This window comes from Lathamus discolor, chromosome 3, assembly GCF_037157495.1.
Source record: "Lathamus discolor isolate bLatDis1 chromosome 3, bLatDis1.hap1, whole genome shotgun sequence".
In the NCBI taxonomy this organism is placed as follows: domain Eukaryota; kingdom Metazoa; phylum Chordata; class Aves; order Psittaciformes; family Psittacidae; genus Lathamus; species Lathamus discolor.
Genome location: NC_088886.1, coordinates 7045149 through 7068183, shown reverse-complemented (window position 1 = coordinate 7068183; position 23035 = coordinate 7045149). Strand labels below are relative to the sequence as shown.

Here is a 23035-nt window from a genome sequence, read left to right as displayed (position 1 = left end):
CCACCAACTATGTGTAATTTTAAAGAAATGATGACCTGTGAGGCTTGAGCTATTAATCATTCAAAGCAGAGGCAAACCCAACTCTTGCTGCAGATGCCTTCTGGGCACCCCTTGCCTGGCAGAGCTGACTATGTCCCGCTGCCCACTGGAAATGTAAGGGACTCCCACTCCACCCTCAAATCCAAGAGGTTCTCAGTGTCACACAACAGCCCAATCCCAAAACGCACCTAACACCACGTAGTTTCCGGGCAATGCGGTGTCAGCAGATCCCACAGGCACTTGGGATTTGTTCTTCTCTCACTGCCTGGGTTGCAAATACATTTCTTTCTGCGCTCGCTCTTTTTTATTCCTAAGTCAGCAGTACGGGAACCCTTGGAGAGTTACCAAGCTGCTCTTCAGGGAAGTAGTTAAAAACACTAGTGTTTGGCAAACAATATTCTTGCTATAGGTCTTGAAACAAAAAAAATCCCCAACCCCCCCAACCCAAAACAACAAATACACCCAGCACAAGTAGAAAGCAAATTTCTGTCATAAATTCTGAAGCATAACTACACTCTTGTGCAAACATAATCACATTACTCTGTATAAATTTGCAAGTACGTTTCATGCATTCTCCTTGAAGATGAGGCGTAAAAGGAAGAGAATGTATTACTGCACCCTATTCTCCCTCTTCTTGGTTTTATGAACCACAAAGGAAGTTTTCTCACACAAAACCACCCCTATTTGTTGCTGCCCTTCTTCTTAAAATGAAACATTCAGGTCTCATCTCCCTCTGAACATGTGAGATCCAGCAAGCTTATGTTATCATGGGTAGCAAACAAAATCAGATTAACTGAAATGGAGGGGATTCCTTTTTAATAGTGTTTAAACCTATTAGATGGCAACAAGAAACTTCTGTTTCATTAAAAACACTTGAGAGAAAAAGCTTGTTGCTAAATATTCAGCAATGCTGCTTTGTCAGTAATGCACTGAATGCTTTTAATCCATAACTATAGATCACACAAAGAAACTCTCCCACAAAAAAAAGATGAACAAGCATCAGCCCTGCTAGTTCAGGTGACACAAGGGAGGGAAAGCCACATCAAGTCAGACAATTAAGAGAAAAAGCATCCAAAATATTCCAGAGGTTGATGGTTTTTTTCCCCCTGAAAGCAGAACTGAACTAATTTCTGTTCTCTGACGTGCTTTCCTTTACAAAAAGTGTTTCAACTTTATCTGTTTTCAACAGAAGTGCTAATAGGCTGTGTACAGAGTGGAAATGTACATGCAATTCAGATATAATTTAGCAGCTAAATTATCTTTGTGGTGAAGGTCTGTTACTAAATCACTTCACTGGAAAATTAATAATAATGAAATAGTTATTAGCATCCCTTGGACATATATGCCATCCTCAGCATGTTTCTGATAATAAAGTGGTCCTTAGCCCTGTGCCTGCTAACTCAGTAAATACATATTAACTTACTTCAGAATACACAGAACCAAAGAGGAGCTGCAATCTTTGTCACGCACTTAAAGGCTGGAACATTTTACCTGATACTCATTTCATAGTCAATAAAAATGCAGACTAAGTTTTAAAAGAAAAACCCCAACCTATACAAAAGGTGACTCAAAAAGCAAATCGATAGCAATAAATACAGGGCAGGAACTCTTGAAAGCAACATTCAAACAGGATGATACAAGAAGAAATTCTCCAGGAAGCAAAACTAAAGACAGACATTTAAAAATACCCTAAAGTGATGGTAATAATGTAGAAAGTGCTCAAAAAGAGTTTCCATTCCACAGCAGAAGATAACAAAATACTTCAATTTTAACACCTAAAACAAGGCCATTAATCAGCAGTTACTAAATTCAGACTTTCTAAGGCAAGAAACTGGCACTTGAGAGTTTAAGAGACGGCTGAGAGGAGGCAATAAAAAAATCCTGTTTCATTAAATCTTAAGACTACTCATGCCATTCCAAAAGAAAGCAAGTTTTATGTCATAATCTAAGTATGAGTGCTTACTGACCTGTCAACAGAACATCAGTTCTACCCAATTTAGATTCAACTTTAGTTTTAAGACAACCAACGTGAGTTTATAAAAATGAGGCCCTGTCAAATTAACCAGTTGTTTCCCTTAGCATGCTATGAGCCTTACAGAAATAACAGGTTTTGTAGCTTGTCAAAGCAGATGTGAAGAGTGATTTGACTGGGAGCCGCTACCTGGCAAACAAAACTGGGGTATTAGAAGGCTCATTCAGTCTAGCGGTCAAGTCTACCACGCTCCAGTGACAAGGTGAGTTCAGACTGGAGGTGTAACATCATTTCTAGGAGCTAATGAATCTCAGAACAGTGTTGCAGAGTCCAGTGCTGGTTCTGCAGCAATAAGCTGTTAAATGAAACTTGGGTTTTTGATGGGATGAAAGGAAGAAGAAAGAAGGGAATTACCTGTCCGTGAAGCAAAGAGCAAATCCCAGGTAATCACACAGATGACAGCTCTGCTCTCACCTGTGCCCAAACCCCTTTCAAAACATAAATGTTCATAAAGATTTATACTTCCACATGTGCTTCCCCCATTGGCTACTCATGTCAACTCAGGGCGAGAACAGGCCCCCACACAGCCAGACAGACACATGCCTCAATGAGAAACAGATGCTAAAGTACCACTAGTGCTGCCAGACTATGGGTATTAACCTTCAAGAACAATTACTAAAGCAGTAAGAAGAGAATTAATAGTTATCTAGCTACTGCAAATTGATATTATGAAAACAAATCCTGAAGTTATTACACAATTTCACGTGCTTCACAAACAGTTAAGTACTGAGATGCAATGATGTAGCTATCAAAGCAGTCAGGAAACAATCGCTGGAAAATAAACTAACCAACTGTTTAGCCCAGGCCCTAATTACACAAACAGTGCCTAGGCTCCTCAAGCAAAAGTCAGCATCTATCACATCAAAATGCCCAGGAAACATGAGTTGGAAAATAAATACGTGAAAACACATCTCCATGGCCACTGCACGCAACGGTCCTAACTGCAGTACTTTCCATCAAACGTTATCAAGCAGAGCAGCACTGATACACCCTATGATGTTTCGAAAGGCAGAAGCAACAGAGCTGGAATTATGCTAGGCTGGGCAGAAGACAAAGTCTCCGCAGCAGACCATAAACCATAAAACCAGCTGAGTGAAGCAGGCTTAAAAAGCATTGCATCCTGAATTAAATCTCTTGAGATACATGCAGACCAATCAAAGGGAGCAACACAGCACAAGTGACATGCTAAGGGAGAGCAGGATGAGACCATTTGGGGAAAAAAATTGGAAGATGCTGTGAATATAAAGAAAATATTTAATTGCCAACATCTGACAGTATTTCAGGAGATGATGCAATTAATTTGGTTACGCTTTCTGGATTACCCTTTAAAGAACACAAGCTCCCAGCAAGTGGCCCATTTTTGCTTTCGCTGAAGTCACTGAAGGGTATTAGCCATTGATTTCAGCAGGGAAAACTCACAATCACTATGAGCAAGTATTACGTGACTCCTGCCTGCTTACAAAGACAGCAGTGAGGATGTCTTTAGCTCGGACAGAAGCAAAAGGCATCATCTAACGCCACTTCTCAGATGCTCCACTGCCCCTCTTTCCACTTCAAACTACTTGAATCCCTCATGAATATTTGCCTATGTACCAGGTATGCTGCAGTGTCCTCAGACATGGACCCTAGCAGAATTCAGGCCTTTGGCAGAACCGGCATGTTTGAAGCTTTGGATTACATTTTGCCTCATCTTTCAGTGTGTTTGGAACGAGAAAGTAGCTTCACTGTAACATATATAAAAAGTGCCGAACAAAAGTGGGTATCTTGCAGTACAGTTATTTTTACTTGAACTTCAAAATGACCTACCTAACTTATGGCCAATGTATCACCTACTGTAGCTTTCCCAAAGGCATGTTGATAAAACCTTGATGTTTCATCAAGGTCTGGACTTCCCATAATTTACAACTACACCAAACCAATCATTTCAACTGAAGTGTCCTACATATGGTCTATGCACAGGCTACACATTTTATTCTCCCACGTTGAAGTCAGACAACACAAATTTAAGCTATACCAGTCTGCAAAAATCAGAGGAAGTGTGGTTCTCCCAGTTTCATAAAATGCTTTCAATTTTAACATTCAATTTTAACTGTTTTCTCTATTTTTTACAACTACTTTCAAACCAACAAAGAAGGAAACCCAGATTTTCTTGCTTCCACTCCTGAATCATCTCCTCACTATTGCAAGGAGAGGAGATGGCACAATATACACAGTTAGGGTCACAAATATTTGCATAATCCAAAAGGCCACAGTTCAGTGTGCAACAGTCACTCATGTTCCATTATTCATAAATGCTCTGATAGCATTTCCACCAAACGCCCAGTGGTTAACAAATCCTGAAAGCTTTTAGTTCAAACAATTATTCCTCATGAAAATGTCTACCAAAGCATATTATTTGTTACTCTCTTTGCTTCTCCCTATTTAAATTTCAATTGCTGAGCAGGAAGCAGAAACAAAACCTATACTGTTGGGTGACAGCCACAGTAGAACAGATTATGAAGGTGAAGGAGCTGAGGAGAATACACTAAATAAGTCCTGCAAAGAATACCCACTGAGAGCACCACACATCTGTATAATGTAAGGGTCAGCTGATTAATTATTTACAAGCCAAAAGGAGGATGGAAATGATGAATGTTATTTGCTATTTTCAGTTAAAACCAGCTGCAATTAACTCTGCCTTTGCTGCTACCCAAACAGTACAAAGAACTGACACTAGAGGAACAACGCAATGATACCCATTTCCACCTGATAACCATTGTATTACAAGAGTCGCTTTCAACAGCATCTCTAACCCTGCCTCCTACATGGAAGTGCTATTTTCTGGGAACACTGCAGCTGAGGGCTAGCAGCAGGCACAAAACCTCACAGCCCTCCACACGGCACCAGCCAGCAGCAAAGATGTTCAGGAATGCTGAAGGCAGATGCTCTTACACCCTCCTGACTGCTTACAAGGGGAGCAAGTCATGGCTTGATAAAACACGCTTTTTATGCGCAGAATTTGGATTGAAAGAAGAGTGGAGAGGGGCAAGTCAGTTTGACCGGCTTTGAAGTCTGACCTGCCTGATAAAGCAGCTTCTGCCACGCTGAATAACAGCCCGTGCTCCCCCAGGAGACAGGCCAAGCTTCACGCATCACAAGGGAGAAAAATCTGGTCGTGGTGCTCGCAGTCTTCTCCTCGCCATGGGTGAAAGCTGCATTGGGAGATGTTACAATCTGTTTCCATCTGAATTACTTGAACTGATAAGCATTTTCAAGTGCCTGAGTTTCGCCTCCCAGGGAAGCTGGATCTGGGAGCTGCCCCATTATATCTGCATGCTTTCTCACACACATACATCCTCCCTCTATGGAGGAAACATTTGTCGTAAACATATGGAGAGGCCCTGCTGGAGGCCAGCATTTAATGCTCTAGTTAATAACATTTTGGGGAGTGGGGGAGAGGAAAGAGGAGAGACAGAGAAGGAACTAAATTCAGTAGGATGTGAATGCAAATGGCACTCTCAGGTGTAACAGGATTTGCCAAGGTTTGATCAAGCAAGCTTAAAGACATCCTAGTGTTCTAATAGATGACATGGCTCCCATACAATACATGGGCTAATTGTGTGACCGTATATATATATATATGTATACAAACACATATACAGAGGAAAGGGGGATTCAGTCTGCTTGTGGTCATTTTAAGGCATCCTTACAGCAATTTGCATTGGGCTGGGCTTTCTTAACAACACTCTCAAACACAACAGAACAGTTGTTTTTAAATGTCAGACAACATTTTGCTGACTTGCCTTGCATGGTCCTCCTCTTCTGTACAGGGAGTAGCAGCCGTCTGGCTGATGCTCCGGGTTGTTTTCCTCCTGGCTGGATCTCCCAATTTAGCTGCCAGCATTTTTGTTCTTTGATGACTGGGTTTTTAAGCTGGTACCCACTGCTAATGATAATGGCTAGTCAGGTCTGTTACAGCACAGTGCAATACTGACAGCCTACATCCCAGAATGAGAGGAAAAAAAACAAGAGGGTTGGATCAGAGAGAGGCAGAATGTGTGGGTATGGATTTCGCTCCAGGATCAGCTGTGCCTTCCTTGACTAATTAATCTGTGAGATTTGAACAGTCGGTAGAATGGAAAAAATAGGTCAAGTTGGCAGCATGGGACTTAATAAAAATGAGGCAATAGCTTAGGCTGTGCTTCATGCAGGTTTAAAACAACATAATATAAAATACAGTCTTAGAAAATGATGAACTGATGATGAATTAGATGAGGATGCACATGGAGGCAAATTGTTCCATACACAGGAAATACAGCATCAGTACCTTTACAAAAGACCACCCCATGACACTGTTAGGATGCAGAGACGGACAATGTGCAGTTAATGTATGGAAATTAAACAGGGAAGGCTAACACCTGAAAGAGAAAGGCAGGTCTAATATATATATATATACACAACATAATTATATTGTATGTGTGTTTCTTTTCCAAAGTCTGGGAAGCTTAAACAGGTAATCCCAAAGAAGGAAGCCCAGAATCGCAACCTGTGTGTTACTACCTGGTTTGCTCATCCAGTTTGTGAAAGCACAGCTGAAAGACTGACCACCACAGTAAAGCCTGTCATTCCTTAATGCAAAATGAGCTTGTGTCTGACTGGAGTAAAGACAACTGCTCACCACTGGGACATCTCTGCTCTTGTGAGACCTCACTTGGAGTATTGTGCAGTTCTGGTGTCCTCAACATAAAAAGGACATGGAACTGTTGGAACAAGTCCAGAGGAGCCCACGAGGATGATCAGGGACTGCAGCACCTCCCGTATAAAGATAGGCTGAGGAAGTTGGGGCTGTTCAGCCTGGAGAAGGGAAGGCTGCGTGGGGACCTCATAGCAGCCTTCCAGTACCTGAAGGGGGCCTATAGGGATGCTGGGGAGGGACTCTTCATCAGGGACTGTAGTGATAGGACAAGGAGTAAGAGGTTAAAACTTAAACAGGGGAAGTTTAGATTGGATATAAGGAAGAAGTTCTTTACTGTAAGGGTGGTGAGGCACTGGAATGGGTTGCCCAAGGAAGCTGTGAATGCTCCATCCCTGGCGGTATTCAAAGCCAGGTTGGACAGAGCCTTGGGTGGGATGGTTTAGTGTGAGGTGTCCCTACCCATGGCAGGGGGGTTGGAACTGGATGATCTTAAGGTCCTTTCCAACCCAAACTATTCTATGATTGTATGAATTGGTGCTCAGCAACAAGAACTTGGGTTTCAGTCATGGAAAGCAAATTAATTTCCTACCCTCCTTGAAGCTCAGTTTTCAAAGCATTTGGTGTAGAATATGTTCAAGAGATGAAAGAAGTGGGTTTTGAGACCAGAACATGACTCCTCTGTGCAGATTCTGTGGTGTCTTATACACTTATGCAAGACCCTTTCTCCAACACCCCCCCCACCCCCCAAACTCAAGAAACTGAAAAAAGATAGAAGCAGGAGACCTATTTCTTTACTGCCTTGAGACCTTCATCCCTCATTCAAGTGCCACTGAAATCAGTTCACAAATAAAAGAAGCCAGACACCTATATGCCAAAAGTGAGCATATGCAAGTCTTGTTTTCACAGGAAAAAAACAGATTAGGCAACCAAACACACCTTGCGACAGACTGGACTTATTTTTAACCAGATTCATAGTAGGTAGGCCACTTGCTCCAAGAAGGGAAGGTGTAACATATACTGAGTCAGTCAATGGATGCCAGCCGTGTTCAGGTCCAGGCACTAAGTTCTACCTCTCCCAAATACAGCACCGATTTAAGCTAAGAAGGTTTACAGAAAATAACTTGTTCTCACCTTCCTTCACAAAGTGCCTCTTTCCCACTTGCCTCTGCCCACTCCCTTCCTACCCCTAGAACATGAGCAGTCTGTTACCAACTCGCATTTGCGAGCAATCCTGCCTCATATGAGGTACCAAAGAGTAAGAGCCAGAGGCTCAAGAACATTTTAGAAGGATGACTGAGCAGGACAATGTTACAACACAAGTTCTGGCTCCCAGTCATGCACACAGACAACTGAGCCACCTGCCAACATTTAAGGCAAATGAGTAGAACAAATTCCTTTGTGAATATACTGACCAACTTCCCCTCCTCCTCCACAAAGGGGACACTGCGCTCCATCCCAGCCCTCTTTGGGCAGCTCACTCCCATCCTCTGCCTAGAATTTAACTTGGGGCTGTAATTATTGTCTGCTACAGAAGTTACTTAGAGCTACACAAGACAAATGGCAGCTAAGAAGCACTGAATTTGTCCAAAAGCATTACATGGTATATATTTCATCCTGTAACTTAACCAGGCAGCCACAATAAAAGCCCCAGACTTCCCTCCTTGTCCAGAAGCAATTCAGGCCCTGGGGAACGTTCATGAATAGTGGCTAATGTGGGTGATGCCATCTCTAACGCAACAAGGTCAAAATATGTAATTAGCATTTTCCTCTCCGGGTTTCTCTCTTTTGCTGTAGCTTTTACTCAGCTTTGCTTAGGCTGGGGCCCTTCTTACTTGCTGCAGGGTAAATCAAGAGCAAGCTCCAGTGAAGACAACAGCGATAGCGTAGCAAAAGAGAAACCCAGATCTCAGCATTCACTAGTGCCAGCTCAAATGTTACAACAAAGACTCAACTCAGCCATCCAAGAGGTTGGTCTTTCCATTCATATTGGATTACCTGGTCAAAATTTATAGGACGGAAAAGGAACCCCATGCAACCTTGATCTACCTTAAAGCAACAGCTAAGAGCAGAGCATGAGAACTAGGTGAAAGGGACCTTGTGAGAGCTGTTAGCTGACCAGGAACACAGCAATAAACTTTCACCTGGATCACTGCACTTTTAGTGGTCTTAAAGACATTAAAAGGGTGAAGATTGGCCGTGACAGTGAAAGAAAAAGATATATCTATGAGGCAGGGCTTTACCAGCTTGGGTGGAAGACACTTGCTGCTAGTTCTATGGGACAATGACTGTCTACATATCCCTGGTTAAAACCATTGCCCTCTTTTCCACATACAGCACTGGTAATAGGAAGTCATTCAGATATTTCATGTGCATCACCAAAGGACAGATTCCAAATGGAGGGCACTGAGGAGGCAACCAGCACCTTAGGGCACAGTCTAGATTTATTCTTTATATGAAGGCCTGCTATTATCTTTAGTAGGCTCACATCCTCCTCTCCCAGCACATGTTGCAGTGCTGCTCTTCCGTCTCACCTGCCCACAGACCCGCTGCATCCCTTTCAGTAGGGTCAGCCTGTGGGGTGCAGTTTGCTGTCACTTCCTTGCAGGAAGGTGGCAGTTGGGAGGAGGAAGAGGTCACTGCCCGTGGCGCAAGAGCCTGTAATGCATTAACACAGACCTTCCACATTGTCACCTGAAGCCAAGAGCACATCTTTAAAACCAGCTCACACTAACCACCACAACCTGTGATGTCTCTGATTCATGTGAGTCTCCCCCCCACACACCATTTCCCTTCCTGGCAGTTTTCTTCTCTTTACCTGAAATTCATAGCACGCTTGAAATCTGTCAAATGGTTTCCATTTGTATCCAGGAATCTCAGTATTAATAATACATTTTTACCCTATTATTTCTACTTGCAGTGAAACTTCACAGCAAGCTGACAATTTCTACCTTATAAGCACTCTCATGACATGATTTCATGAAGTCTCGATGGCACCTAGAGCAGCAGAAGGAACTGCAATTCAGCCACACAAGTGTTTTTTGAGGAGGTATGCTCACATCCTTCACTGTGGTACCCGGGGTTAGTTGTCATCAAGTCACTTAAACTAGTGTGAAAGGTGCACATTTCAAATCCCAGCTACTGGGGAAAGGCAAGCCCAGCCGTCCTCTGCTCTGAGAAGCGAGGAAAGCAACCACCACCTGCTTTATTCTCCATATAACAAGCAAGGCAATGAAATAGGATAATACTGCTTCAAGAACCAAGCAAAAAAAAACCACTCTCCCTTTCTTCTCGGCCCCACAAAAGGGACTGCAACGTAGCAAAAGCAAGAACCAGCAGACAGGCCTGCAGAACAGAGTAAGGGAGGTATAACACAACAGGAGACCCTCCAAAGTTTATGGCTTATGAAGTGACTGATCAGACATTACAACCAATGCTGAGACTCAGTACAGGGCACAGTGGATGGCTTTCCATGACACAACACAAAACCTGGTGGTTTCTCTGAGGAACAGAGGTTTAATTATAATCACTCTAAAGCCAAGGGATCATAAAAAGTGAGCCTCACTCAGGAAGGCTGGTTTCAGATTAAATCCAATGTTCAAAAGATTACAATTCCTTTTCAAGATTTTTTTCTTCCTGCTCTTTCACAAAGCTCCTTGATTTCCAGGACCTATGCTTCTGCCTTCCTGCAAATCACAGTGATCAAATTTAACCCCACATCCCCATCTTTCCTATTGTTCCACCCCAGCTCTCTAGACCTCTACAATGCATCTCAATGGGGACATGCAAAAGCCCCAACCTCTTCTCTCCTCCTCACCTTCCACAGTGTTATCTTGGATAAGCTAAGCTTGGTTTATGGGATCTATATTCACTCTGCCTGCTCCTGGCAACTTTTCCTTGGCTGCTCCTGCACTGGCAGAGTTGCTCACTTCCACTTGCATGAACTGTCTTCTCTCCAGAGTTCACCTGACTCCTTCCCACACCACGCACTTCCAGCTGCTCAAACACACACCAGCCCCACAGACATGTGATCCCTGACTCACAGCTCAAATCAGCATTAAGCTGCTTTCCCAACCCAAATCCAAATCATCTGACCATGCACACAGCAGAGCACAAACAAAACCCACCTCGAAAATCCAAGTTCTGTAACCAGGCATCATTCGTTGAGGGAAATTCCTCCCTTGCTGCTTCAGAATACAGCAGAGAATAGACAATCTAAGTGCTACAAAAATGCCCCTGCAGTCTGAATCCATCCTACTGCTTCAGCTCTCCTGCCATGGAAATACTTCTCTTAGCAAGATTTATTACTTCTATTATCCCATGTGAAAATTAAATATGGTGTGGAACAAATTAATAATAATAGTAGATAAAATATACAAATTAACCTGTTACTAACACTAGAACTAAGAAAGACAAAGTCAATTGTTGCTGGCGGCCAGATTTGACACTTAAGCATGCATCATGCACAGCTAGAGTTGCTCTTTTAATATGAGTGCAGATGAGAAACCCTCATCGTGTGACAGATGCATTCAGCAGCTCCTGGAGCAGGCGAAACTGAAAAGTGCATTTTGGTGTGGTCCAGTCAGCAACAACAGGGGATGCACAGAAACACGTGCTAAAGCAACGGGAATGCCTAAACAACTGGAATACAGATAACTGTGGGGATACCAGCAGAGCTAAAAAGCTGTATCCTGGAATCATTATTTCATCACTAAACACAGGGGGCCTAATCTTGTTCTCAACTACAGTGGTATAAAAAGTTACAGAAGAATCAGAGTAATCACACTGGAAGGAAAGAAATGCTAATAACAGAATCAGGTCTGTACCACCTGTAATCAATAGCCAACAGCATCCGCTGTGCAGCTGTATCTGATTTTGCTTCCAGATTTTTAGTAGTCCCTTCCCACTTGCAATGGGAGATACAGCAAACAATTGCTCCTGTTGGTAGTAAATGATACCCTCCAGCAGGCATTGCAGAACATCTGATGAAGAGCTGCCTCTGTGCTTCTCAAGAAGGAAACAGATACTGCACTTTAAAGAAGCCAAACAACCCACAGCCTTGTTTAGACATATCCTTCACGAACAATTACAAGTCAAAATTATATGAAGGTCATGTTCAATGTATTCTCTACTTTAGTTTTAAATGACAACCATTAGCAAAAAAGCACAGACTTTGACCAAACTGCTAAAGTTTCTTTGCAACTTGGACCCACTCACAAGATTTCAGGCTCTTGAGCTCATCTCATTACCAGGCCAGAAGCATGAGCTGCTTGCTCATTCCCAACATGTGCTACCATAAGCTAGAGGTACGTTTCCTTTCACAGTGTAGGTACATGTCACCACAAATTCCTCACTGTCTACTCCCCTCTTCCCACCCTCCCAAATCATCTGTCATATTTTCTCCATTCTAGCAAAGTACAATTCCTTTTAAGGAGCCAGAAAGCGTGGAACTCTGTCTCCAGGTTCAGATCACATCCCAGATATTTAATGTGCAGATAAAGAGTTAGATTAAAATAGTATTTGAGGTTGCAAAACCCAGCTCCTATTGTCAATTCTGACAATATCAAACTTTGAAGTGCTTGACTGTGCCTTCAATGTGCTTTTAATAGAAATCCTTGAAGATTATTCTCAGGTTTTGGAAAGAAAACAAAAAAAGAATCAGACAGAAAAATTACAATTCCAGGATGGAAGCTATACGGAGATTTGCACAAAGATCCATGCCCGGCAGAATTTTAATGGGGCTATTAAAAGCACATCCTCAACACAAAAGAAAAACCATGACAGGTTTCAAGCCCTTAATGACTCAAGTTCTTCAGTGAAGACCAAAACACAAACACATAAGAGACTATTTTCCTTAAGTCTATCTGGTAAACAGCTAATCTTCTGCTTTATCAACAAGAGCTGTCTAAAGCAGATGCAGAGAATATGTGGGTCTAGACAGATAAACTAGGACAACTGAAAGGATTTTAAAAAGCAAAGTTTTTAACAGTGTCCATCACAACTATTGCTGCTACTAGAGCCATATTCCAATGCAGTTCCTGCGGCAATGACACACAGTCCCCAAGCCAAGCCCTCCGAAAGGGAAGGAGAACAGAATCCCAGAGTGGTTCGGGTTGGAAGGGACCTTAAAGCTCATCCAGTTCCAACCCCTGCCACGGGCAGGGACACCTTCCACTGGAGCAGCTTGCCCCAAGCCCCTGTGTCCAACCTGGCCTTGAGCACTGCCAGGGATGGGGCAGCCACAGCTTCTCTGGGCACCCTGTGCCAGCGCCTCAGCACCCTCACAGAGAAGAATATATGAGAAAAGAAAGAAAATTGAGAAGTAAACAGTTTCTATAGCTTTTGTGAATTACAGCTGCAAAATGCTGTGAATAAGAATATCCAGCTACCTTCATTATATTCTCATCCTCGCCATTCCCTTCCAGTGAAGGAATGCAGGAGAGCTGTATGCAAACTGCATATAAAACCTCAAACTTATACATGTATTTCATGAGCTTCTGTTAACATCCACCAGGATAACAAAGTAGACAATACCTGTACGTATAGCACAGACTGCCTAGGAAAAGTCACTATCTTTGGGAAGACTGATGTGTACCAATATAGCAAATGCTTTTACTCCTTTACTCTCAGACTGCAAACGACGACTCCTAAATGCTACCTTACCTAAATGCTCTTACCTTAACCTATTAAATCAGTATGTTCTTTGCAGTACTGGATGATTTTCATTTACACAACCTACCGCACAACAAATACTGTTATCGAGATCTCACATAAACTATGCATCAAAAGGTATGGTCCGGCTTTACCTTACTCCATTTTCTGCAGTGCCATTTCATTAAAAAGAAAACAAACCAACCCCAAAACCCAGTCACCATGGGGATCCAGTTCTAACGCTGCCCCAGAGTAACCGCAGCAGCCCAAGGGAGGGTGCTGTGGGCCAAGGTGTGGGCTTAGCACACTGGGGACAGGAGCTTGGGAAGGTGATTTCTTTCCCCCCCCACCTGTGAAAATATAACATTTAATTTGCCCATAAATCGATTAGCCCCCAGTGTGTCTCACACACAGCGAATAGCCATTACCTCAAGTCCTAAACAACGTCCAAAACTAGGGGAAACAACCCCCCTCAACCACATCTAAACCAATCAAGTCTAAAAACTATTAGAGCCCTGTCTTTCCACCCTCCCCCTTTCAATTTAGTTAGTGTCAAAAGAGTAATGAGTAATCAGGAAAATTCCTGTTAGGCTTATCTCTCAGTCCAGTGGGATCTCTAAATCGTTTATCAGCACTCACAGTGAAAAATAAGATAACACCCACGCTTGTTTAACTCAGATTACAGCACTCTGATACACACTCACTGAGTGACTGGAATTCACACCTTGCAGGAACCCAGGAATCTCCTTGTACCCTCCCTGTACTGAATGTTGTGTGTAAGTATCCAAAGGAGCAACAGCACCTCACAGTTTGACCGTGTAACAGCCTGTGCGTACCACTCTCCATCCAAAAAGAAGTATGTTATGCACTAATACATCCAGCACTGGCTACGGCTGGAGGCAGGATGTCAGCCACAAAGGGCCAGTAGATTGAGCCCACATGACAATCCTCTATTTCTGTGTATTTAACCATATAATTAAAACCTTCTGCTGCTACCCATATAAATTAGATGGACAGCATTTATTTCAGCAGTCAGCAGCCCCTGACTGACAGCATAGCAGCACCAGATGACTATAGCAACTATGCAAACCCTTAGCTGTTTGGAGATGTCAGCGCTGGCTCATGAGAGCACATCCTGGTAGGGCTGGGTGGGGATTAACATGGATCTCCACTGGAATGCATAAATATCCTTAAAATCATCAAAGACTGAATTGTTCCAACCATAAGAGACACTGTCTGTAAGCATCTTGCAAAGTAACAGTGACAGAGGTGGATTCCAATGAACATCCATAGGGAACGTGGCAGAGGGTGCTCAACAGAGAGGCCATAACTAGTGTCTTTAGGTAACTAAAGCTTCACATACCTGTTTCCAGTGACAGGGCTATGTCCAGTTCTGATGGCTTCTGTAGATGGTGCTATTTGCAGTACATTCTAAAGCAGATGAATCAATGCAGAAGAAAATCTGCACCGAGGAAAGAACATGCCTTAAGCTACTACAATTTACCTACAACCCTTCCAACAATGGCCTCCAACTGCACAGCTCCATGTCTGCAACCAAATTGCAGCAAGCCTTCAGTCTTGCCTGCAGGTGCATGTTATGAAGCCCCCACCCACCACACAACCTCAGCACCAAGTGCAAGATTGTCCTGCAGACCTTCAGCTGCTCTTCAGACCTCTAATGGCCACTAATGTTTATTATTAACCCTTGCAGTTTCCCCCAAAAGACAGAAGACACTTTCATATAAGAAACAGTTGTCATAAACCATACAACGGCAGCATTCTCTGGGCTGCAAAACAATACAAGCATCAAAGGCCCAGGAAACTTCAACACTTTCATGCATAGAAAAGCATACACAGTAAAAGCCAGCCAGAATCACAGAATCCAGTTTGGGTTGGAAGGGACATTAAAGCTCATCCAGTTCCAAACCCCTGCCACAGGCAGGGACCCCTTCCACTGGAGCAGCTTGCTCCAAGCCCCTGTGTCCAACCTGGCCTTGAGCACTGCCAGGGATGGGGCAGCCACAGCTTCTCTGGGCATCCTGTGCCAGCGCCTCAGCACCCTCACAGGGAAGAGCTTCTTGCATTTACATATATATATACATACATACACACACATATATACAGAGAGAGAGAGAGAGAGATAATCTAAATCTCCCCTCTGTCAGGTTAAAACCATTCCCCTTGTCCTGTCCCTACAGGCCCTTGTCCAAAGCCCCTCTCCAGGTTTCCTGCAGCCCCTTTAGGCATTGGAGCTGCTCTAAGGTCTCCCCTTCAGGAGCCTTCTCTTCTCCAGGCTGACCCAGCCCAGATCTCTTCTCAGCCTCGCTCCAGAGCAGAGCTGCTCCAGCCCTCACAGCATCTTCATGGCCTCCTCGACTCACCGAAGCAGCTCCACATCCTTCCTGTGTTGGGGCCCCAGAGCTGGACATAGGACTGCGGGGGGGTCTCACAAGAGCAGAGTAGAGGGAGAGAATCCCCTCCCTTAACCTGCTGGTCACACTTCTTTTGATGTGTGACCACACACATTCATTCACACACATCATCCTGTGCTGTTAACCTAATTCAAAGGGAAATAGTTACTGTATCTCAAACCATTGGCCACCACAAATTCCCTTGGCCTGGGCCAGAGCTGGTCTGGCTGCTCAGGAGGTAAGTGCCTCCACACACAAGTACAACCTCTGGTCATTAGATTTAGCACAGTTGCCTGGCTCTTGTTAATCCCTGCCACTCAGCTGCCTCCAGGAAATTAATGGCTGTAATCATCACAGTGCTTTTTAACTGAAAAGACAGCATTAGATTTCATCAGCCATTTCACTGTCACACTGCATTGTCTGCAAAGGATAATGAGCCCAAAGGCTCTGCCACTCCAGCCGCTTTAGTTTGATAGCAAACATATTACTCCATGGCACGCAGTGACAGCAAACAGTCCTGGAGCAGGAGACAGCCTGCAGATGCTTGTCAAGACAAGGCACACCTGTGTCTCCACTCTGGTTTTCCTTGTAGATTTGTATTGAGGATTGGGGTTCAGTTTTCCCAGTTGTCATAGCAGGAAATTGCAGCCCTTACAGAATCAGACACAGCACCATTCTTTAAGGGTTTCCTTGTCTAAATAAATAAGTATTCCTTAATGAAAAAGGAGTCTTTGTTGTGTTTCATAGAACTTCTGCATATCTGTAAGGGAAGTGATTTGAGGTTGTCATTTATCTGACCACATCTTACAGTTTGTGCTGCTTTTTGTTTCACCCTGGATATCGCAGAATCCCTAAGACACGCTAACAGCTGGACTGGAAGCACTGCACTGAAGTGTTAAGTGCATTTCTCCAGCACCTCTCTTCACCTTTCCACTCTCCAGTGACAAAAACCTGCTGAGTTCAGCCAACCTGCGTTTCTGAGCAAAGGCAGCAAGACCCCACACTGCATCACAGCAAGTTTAGGTACAAACAGCTCCAAAGCAGAATTAAAATGAAACAAACAAAGGCAACCACAAAATCCTGGATGCTTATTTAAAGCTGTGAAGTGATGATCTAAAATGTTGGGGCTGACTAAAGCAAAAGTAGAGTGAAAACATTTTTCATTTGTGAAATATTAGCAGTACTGACTAACAGGAATACCAGACTAAGCTAAGCACAACCAGAAGGCACTAATTAACACCAGAGCTCAGTGACACTGGGATAAATTCAGTCTCAATTTACAGTGGCTAGGAAAGCTCTGTCCTCCCAAATCTATCCAACAGACAGCAGGAAGAATTTAGCTTCAGAGACTACAAGGGAAGGAAGTGCCATTCACACAGACGCTGTACCACTCCTGTTGTGCCTGGATGTGCTTTAGCTGGACAGCATCATTGGCATACTGCAGTCACCCGCCTTCTGCGCCACAACATAATACTATGATTTAATCCTCCATTATGTCATCTTGAGCTCCCTGCCTAGACATGGATTCTCGGAAGCAAGTTGCTTATAAACTGTACAGCAACTATTAGGCCTTACATTATGTAATTAAATAATCTGGAGAGGAAAAAAAGAGAAGAAATCCATAACATTAGTGTATGGCTAAGTGCCCCGTTTCCAAACGGATGAATGTCAATTTGCTGCTTACCTGAACAGCATAGGGATTACGGATTTCACCCATGTTGACAGATGGTATTTTACAGTTTTGATCCATGACACATTTAAAGGAATGCGTTCGTGAAGCAAGGCACATGAAAAAGACTAAAGAACCAGAAAGAGGAAAAAATGGACTGTATGAGGCATGCAATATCCCAGCATGCAAGGCTTCGCTCTGCTGTTACTCCAGGACTGATCCCATTAACTTCCATGGGGACAGGCTTGATTTACTTAATTGTAAGTGATCAAAATGAAGCCTGTGGATCAAGTCCAACAGAGCACTTCATCCTAAGCACAGCAGGGTCCATGGGCTCCATCAGAGCCATACTCCTGCTTATGGCCAGGCAAATACTGAGGAGGTTTGCTAGAGTGAGCCATGGTGTGCTCAGGCAGGCTCAGTGCCACAGCACAGCTCCCAGATCAACCAGTCTAATCCTGCTTTCACTTTATCCACTTCCTTACCAGGAAGTATTATAGGGCAAATACAGTAACTTTATCATGTGGGAGCATTTAGCCAGCACTGGGTCCAAACTATTCAGCTCACTGGTTAAATAAATATAAACCCCGTGAGGAACTGCATAAATATGACACTGTATCTTACTGCTTATCATCCTGAGAGCTGTTCCTATCCAGAGGTGAGTGTGCAAGGGCATCCTTAACGACAAGGTAAAATACATGAATTAAAAATGAGCTACTAAACATCATATCCTTACATGACAAGGGAAATTTCCAAGGTTCCCATTTGAAATCTAAACAAAACACACCCTTCTTTGCAGTTCATTTCACTGTCTCTCCTTCCTCTGTATTCTCAATGACTGTACGAAAGCTGTTGGCTAGAAACTCTCTCCTCTGGTGCCCACATTTCACTTACTGCCTTTCACAATAGTTTAAAATGTTGCCAATTTTGTTAGTTTTATATAAGCCACAGTGATCAATCACAAAGTAAAGGATATGAAGTAAAAATGCAATAAACATTATTGCTTGACAGCTGTTCGGTGGCCCACATGAGACCAGCTGATGGCATTATTCTAGGATCTAATAGAGAAGTGCATGCCTTCAGATTAACATTAACTGGCATCCTGAACAGCAGCACAAAGAGGCCAAGGACCAAATGGGCCACGAATATTGAGCAAACCACTTCCCCCTAAGCCAAGCGGGAGGCAGAGGCAGCCAGCAGCAGAGAAACTTCTTTGTTATTCCAGCAGGTAGGGTAGACAGACAGTGCCCTGACAAGTCTCTGCAGAGGGTGACAGATCATTTCATAGACTAGGAAGCTTTAAACCAAATAAATAACAATAATATAAAGAACAGATTGCTTCTGATGTGACCAGAGACATCCTTTAAGGATGCTAATGGAGCAGAGAATTGACTTTAAAGCTTGCCTTTTCGCACCACGCACAGTAAGAACGAGCACTTGAATCAAACATGAGCACACATAAAGATTCCTTTCCCTGAAAGCCAGCTTCAGACTCTGAGTTGTTGGCAACAAGATGTGCAAAACTCTAAAATATTTATCAAACAATGCTGAGCCAAAGGCCCAGGCACATGCTCAGCACTATTCTGACACGGGTCTCCTGTGGCAGGCCAGGGTGCATCTGAAGAGATCAGCTCCTCACAGACCGGGCTCTTTTTGTTAATCCAAAACTAGAGACTTTGTCTTCACTAACAGCATTCAATGTAAATGCAGCTGTTAGGAAACCAACACCAGCGACTTCTCCTCCCCTGTTTATTTGGGGTTAGGAGGGCAGTTTTACTTGGTTTCTTCTCAGAAAACTCTAGCCACTTCCTCCTCTGGACAAGAGGCAGCACAGTGATATGGGGTGTGCACCAACACCTGGGCATCACATAGAATTCTCAAAGTCACATCTTCTCATGCAAAATCCTGCCACTCTCCCACATACACACTCAATAGGCTTGTTATTAATACATCAGACCTCCTTAAGCTCTCAGGATCCAGATTCTGTCACAGATTCCCAGCTCCTGACACTCCTCACAGGTCAGCATTTAAATGCTCAGAGCAGGAGCCTGCTTGCACCTGCTGCTTCTTCCCCCTTTCACCTTCACCCCACTCACCATCCTAGAGTCAGTGCTGGATTCAGCACTGCAAAACAGGGGCAAAAAGCACCTTTTCCTTGGAGCTAATGGTGATCCACTGCTGGGGATAAATGAGAAAAGCTGTTAATTTGTGAAAGTGAACCCTATATATCATTAAGTTGAACTATGAATTCAGAGATGTGACTCAGTGTATTTTATACTTAGACAGGGGCAGTTCAGGTTAGATATAAGGAAGAGGTTCTTTACTATTAGGGTGGTGAGGCACTGGAACGGGTTGCCCAAAGAAGTGCTAAATGCTCCATCCCTGGCAGTGTTCAAGGCCAGGCTGGACAGAGCATTGGGTGACATGGTCTAGTGTGAGGCATCCCTGCCCATGGCAGGGGGTTGGAACTGGATGATTTTAAGGTCCTTTCCAGCCCAAACCATTCTATGATCCTCTGCAACAGCTATAGAGGCAGTGTGTAGGCACCTGCTCCCCTCCAGGCCTTCTTCCTTTGTTCAGCTTGTTACTGACACAGACCACACACCCCAAAAAAGGGTGGCACACACATAAGGTGTTGAACAGAGCAAGTTTATTGCAAGGCTTGTACTGATTCACAGGACATTCAGATGATCCCATGCTGTTTTCATTCTGGTACTGAAGGATGGGATATCTTAGAGAGAGCCTAGGGCTCAGTGAAGGTGAGATGCATCAACCAGCTGCTTCTAAGAGTGATAAACAGTCTGGGGGAAAGGCCTCAGCAATCCTTTCAAGCTGTACTAGCAACACTATCTCAGCCACCACCTCACTGTATATCAGTCTTGCTGGGAATAAGAGCCCACTGTGTAGGTAACAAAACTGTAATGCAGGCCACTAAAAGAGCACACAACATGGATGTAACTTATGACCAACATAAAAGTGATTTTCATAGCCTAAGAAGCCAGGCTAGGTGTATCAATTCCATTTAAAAAAATATGCTGGCCAAGAGCCATTCTCTAAAGAACTACTCTACATGCAAAGGTGTGTGAGGATACAATTGATAGAGGAGATAGAGTACACCTTGCAAAGAGACCAGTGCTGTGGGTACTGATGATTGTAATGAGAGATCAGCAGGGGATGTAGGGGAATAAAGGGGTTAGGGTGAGTTGCCAGGCTGCAGTTCAAGGAAGAAGCTTTGATCTAAGAAGGAGGAAAAAAATTAAGAATCCTTTAGACTACATCAGCATGGTTTATTTATCAAGCTAGAACCTATTATGACTGCACTGATTGCTTTGAAGTTCCTTGGCCTATGTCAATTGTTTATTTATGATTCCGTAAGTGAGTTATGACAGAAGTGCCAGCTTGGGAATCAGAGTGATTCCTAACGGACAGCCAACATGAGTATGTTTTATGTGTTAACTGCGCAGTACTTCAGTGTGTGCTGTCAGGATGCACAGGTTTCCATTCCAAACTGGGCTCCTCTTCCCTAAGGGCTGAAAGATGTTGAGTGCTTCACGACAATGACACTAATAACTTGATGGAGAGAGGAAGTGACTGCCTCTGTAAAACCAGCATCTGTCAGACCATGCGAAATCAGGAATGCCCAATTCACCATGATAATAGGAACATATGGAGGCTGATGCTGCTGGTCGAGGGTGGGAACTGAGCTCCACCAGTGTCATGACACCAAGCAGCGTCAGTCACAAGTGAAATATGATGTATTAAAAGTATTCCAGCCACAGGGAAAACAAACAAAATATCCTCAATCCACAAGACGAAAACCCCAGCACATTCAACCCACAGCAAAACTCACGTAACCTAAGCCCACAAGGGACTGTGAGCTGGGCAGCTCCTGTAACACATCTGAAAGCTTCTTATACTCCATCTCCTGTTTGAATATATTTCAAGTATGCTGATCTCATAGATTTTATTTCCCAACTTCTGTTCTTTTTCTCCTCAGCAATATATTTATCAAATATAACGCAATCATTAACGATCTAATGCTCTTTCCCACTTCTGGGGTAGTTTTTCACAGCACTATATATATCCACTCCTTCCCTCCTCACACCATTAGTTAACACTGGCATTTTCAATTCCGCCTGACCTTCCTCTTCCTTCCCCCAGCTTTCATACTGCAATCTGCCTCCACTGCTTCCATGTCTCCCATTCTGTACATTGAAAATCCAGCTACGGGAAACAAATACTCCGCTGTGCAAAGCCATCATTATCTTCTTCTTTCTCTCTTCATCATACTCTAGAGATGATGAATATTACCAATAGTTCCAATTTCATATATTTTTAAATTTAATTTTGTTCTCACTCTTCCCTGCAATACACTGCACTTCACAGTGAAGTATCTTTTCTGTTTTAAGCAAGCAACTATTTCCATGGAGTTTGAGAAGCCTACTCATTTCTATTAGAGGTTGTTATCAACAAGGTATGAAGGACTTGCAAACTCTAATGACTGTGCCCCAAAGCACTCCTGGGATGCAGAGTCAATGAGTTTCTCAATGAGGAGCTGGGGCTCAGGGAAGGAGGCACCTGATCAGTGTCTCACACGCCAGAAGGAGCTCAGGTCTGTAATGTGACAAAAACGTTTAAAACAAAAAACCACAAACACAACGTAAATCACGTGATCATTTTCTCTCAAGCACTTTGTGTGCACTAATGAGACATCACTTAAAATACCTGAATTCTGAACCCGCATCATTCACCGATTTTGACTGGTTTCAGTGAAAAGATGTTTTTTTTCTCCACATGAATCCTGTTTCCAAGGCACAACACGATCCGGGCCTTCAAAGTCACTGGGTATCACACTAGGTAGGGAAGCTGGACGTGTTAAATGCAGCTCTTTTAATTGTGTCTCATTCGGTCTTCAAAGTCCACATCAGCTGCCAACTGCAATTTCTTCTGGGGTTTGAAGTACTTATATCCTAACTTCAAAAATATCTCTGCCACAATCCCCTATTGTCAAATGTTGCTCACCAGCAATAGATGTCAGTAACCTGGCCCTCCCTTGTCCTTCAGGTGACACAGCTTGACACCATGCTTGGTTTTAACTATGCTCACTAAAGTCTTCTATGGTAGATTTTAAAGTATTTCAAATTCTTATAGTTAATTTTTTCCATATACCTTTCATTACCATACAACATTTCAGTACATTGACACTTCCCCAATTCATCCTGCATTAAAAAATAACTCCATCTTCAGTCTGTCTTTCTGTACAGGAGAAAGCTGCCAGAATTTAAGAGCCTTTTCTCCTCTCAGTCTATTTAAGACTATAGTTGATGAGCACTGGCATGTCCAAACCCAGCATAATGCTTAGAGCTCGAGACATTCTAACATTCTAGAGTATAACCTTGAGTCCCACATCCCTGGTCATCCTAGACCTCATGTTTTCTGTGTTAACGGCTGGGTCTCCAATATTCATCACCTCCTTTCTTAATTTATCTTTTGTGCTAGAAACATGTCTGAGAAATCTGCCTTTTCCTTAACCATCTGGATGGCATATGAAAACAGGCTGA

At 43.3% G+C, this 23035-nt stretch overlaps 1 protein-coding gene across 4 annotated transcripts in view; it reads right to left on the bottom strand.

Annotated features, from left to right (window-relative positions):
* LRP8 (LDL receptor related protein 8) overlaps positions 1 to 23035 on the bottom strand; it is a 197112-nt gene that overhangs the window by 124245 nt on the left and 49832 nt on the right. The window lies entirely within an intron of this gene.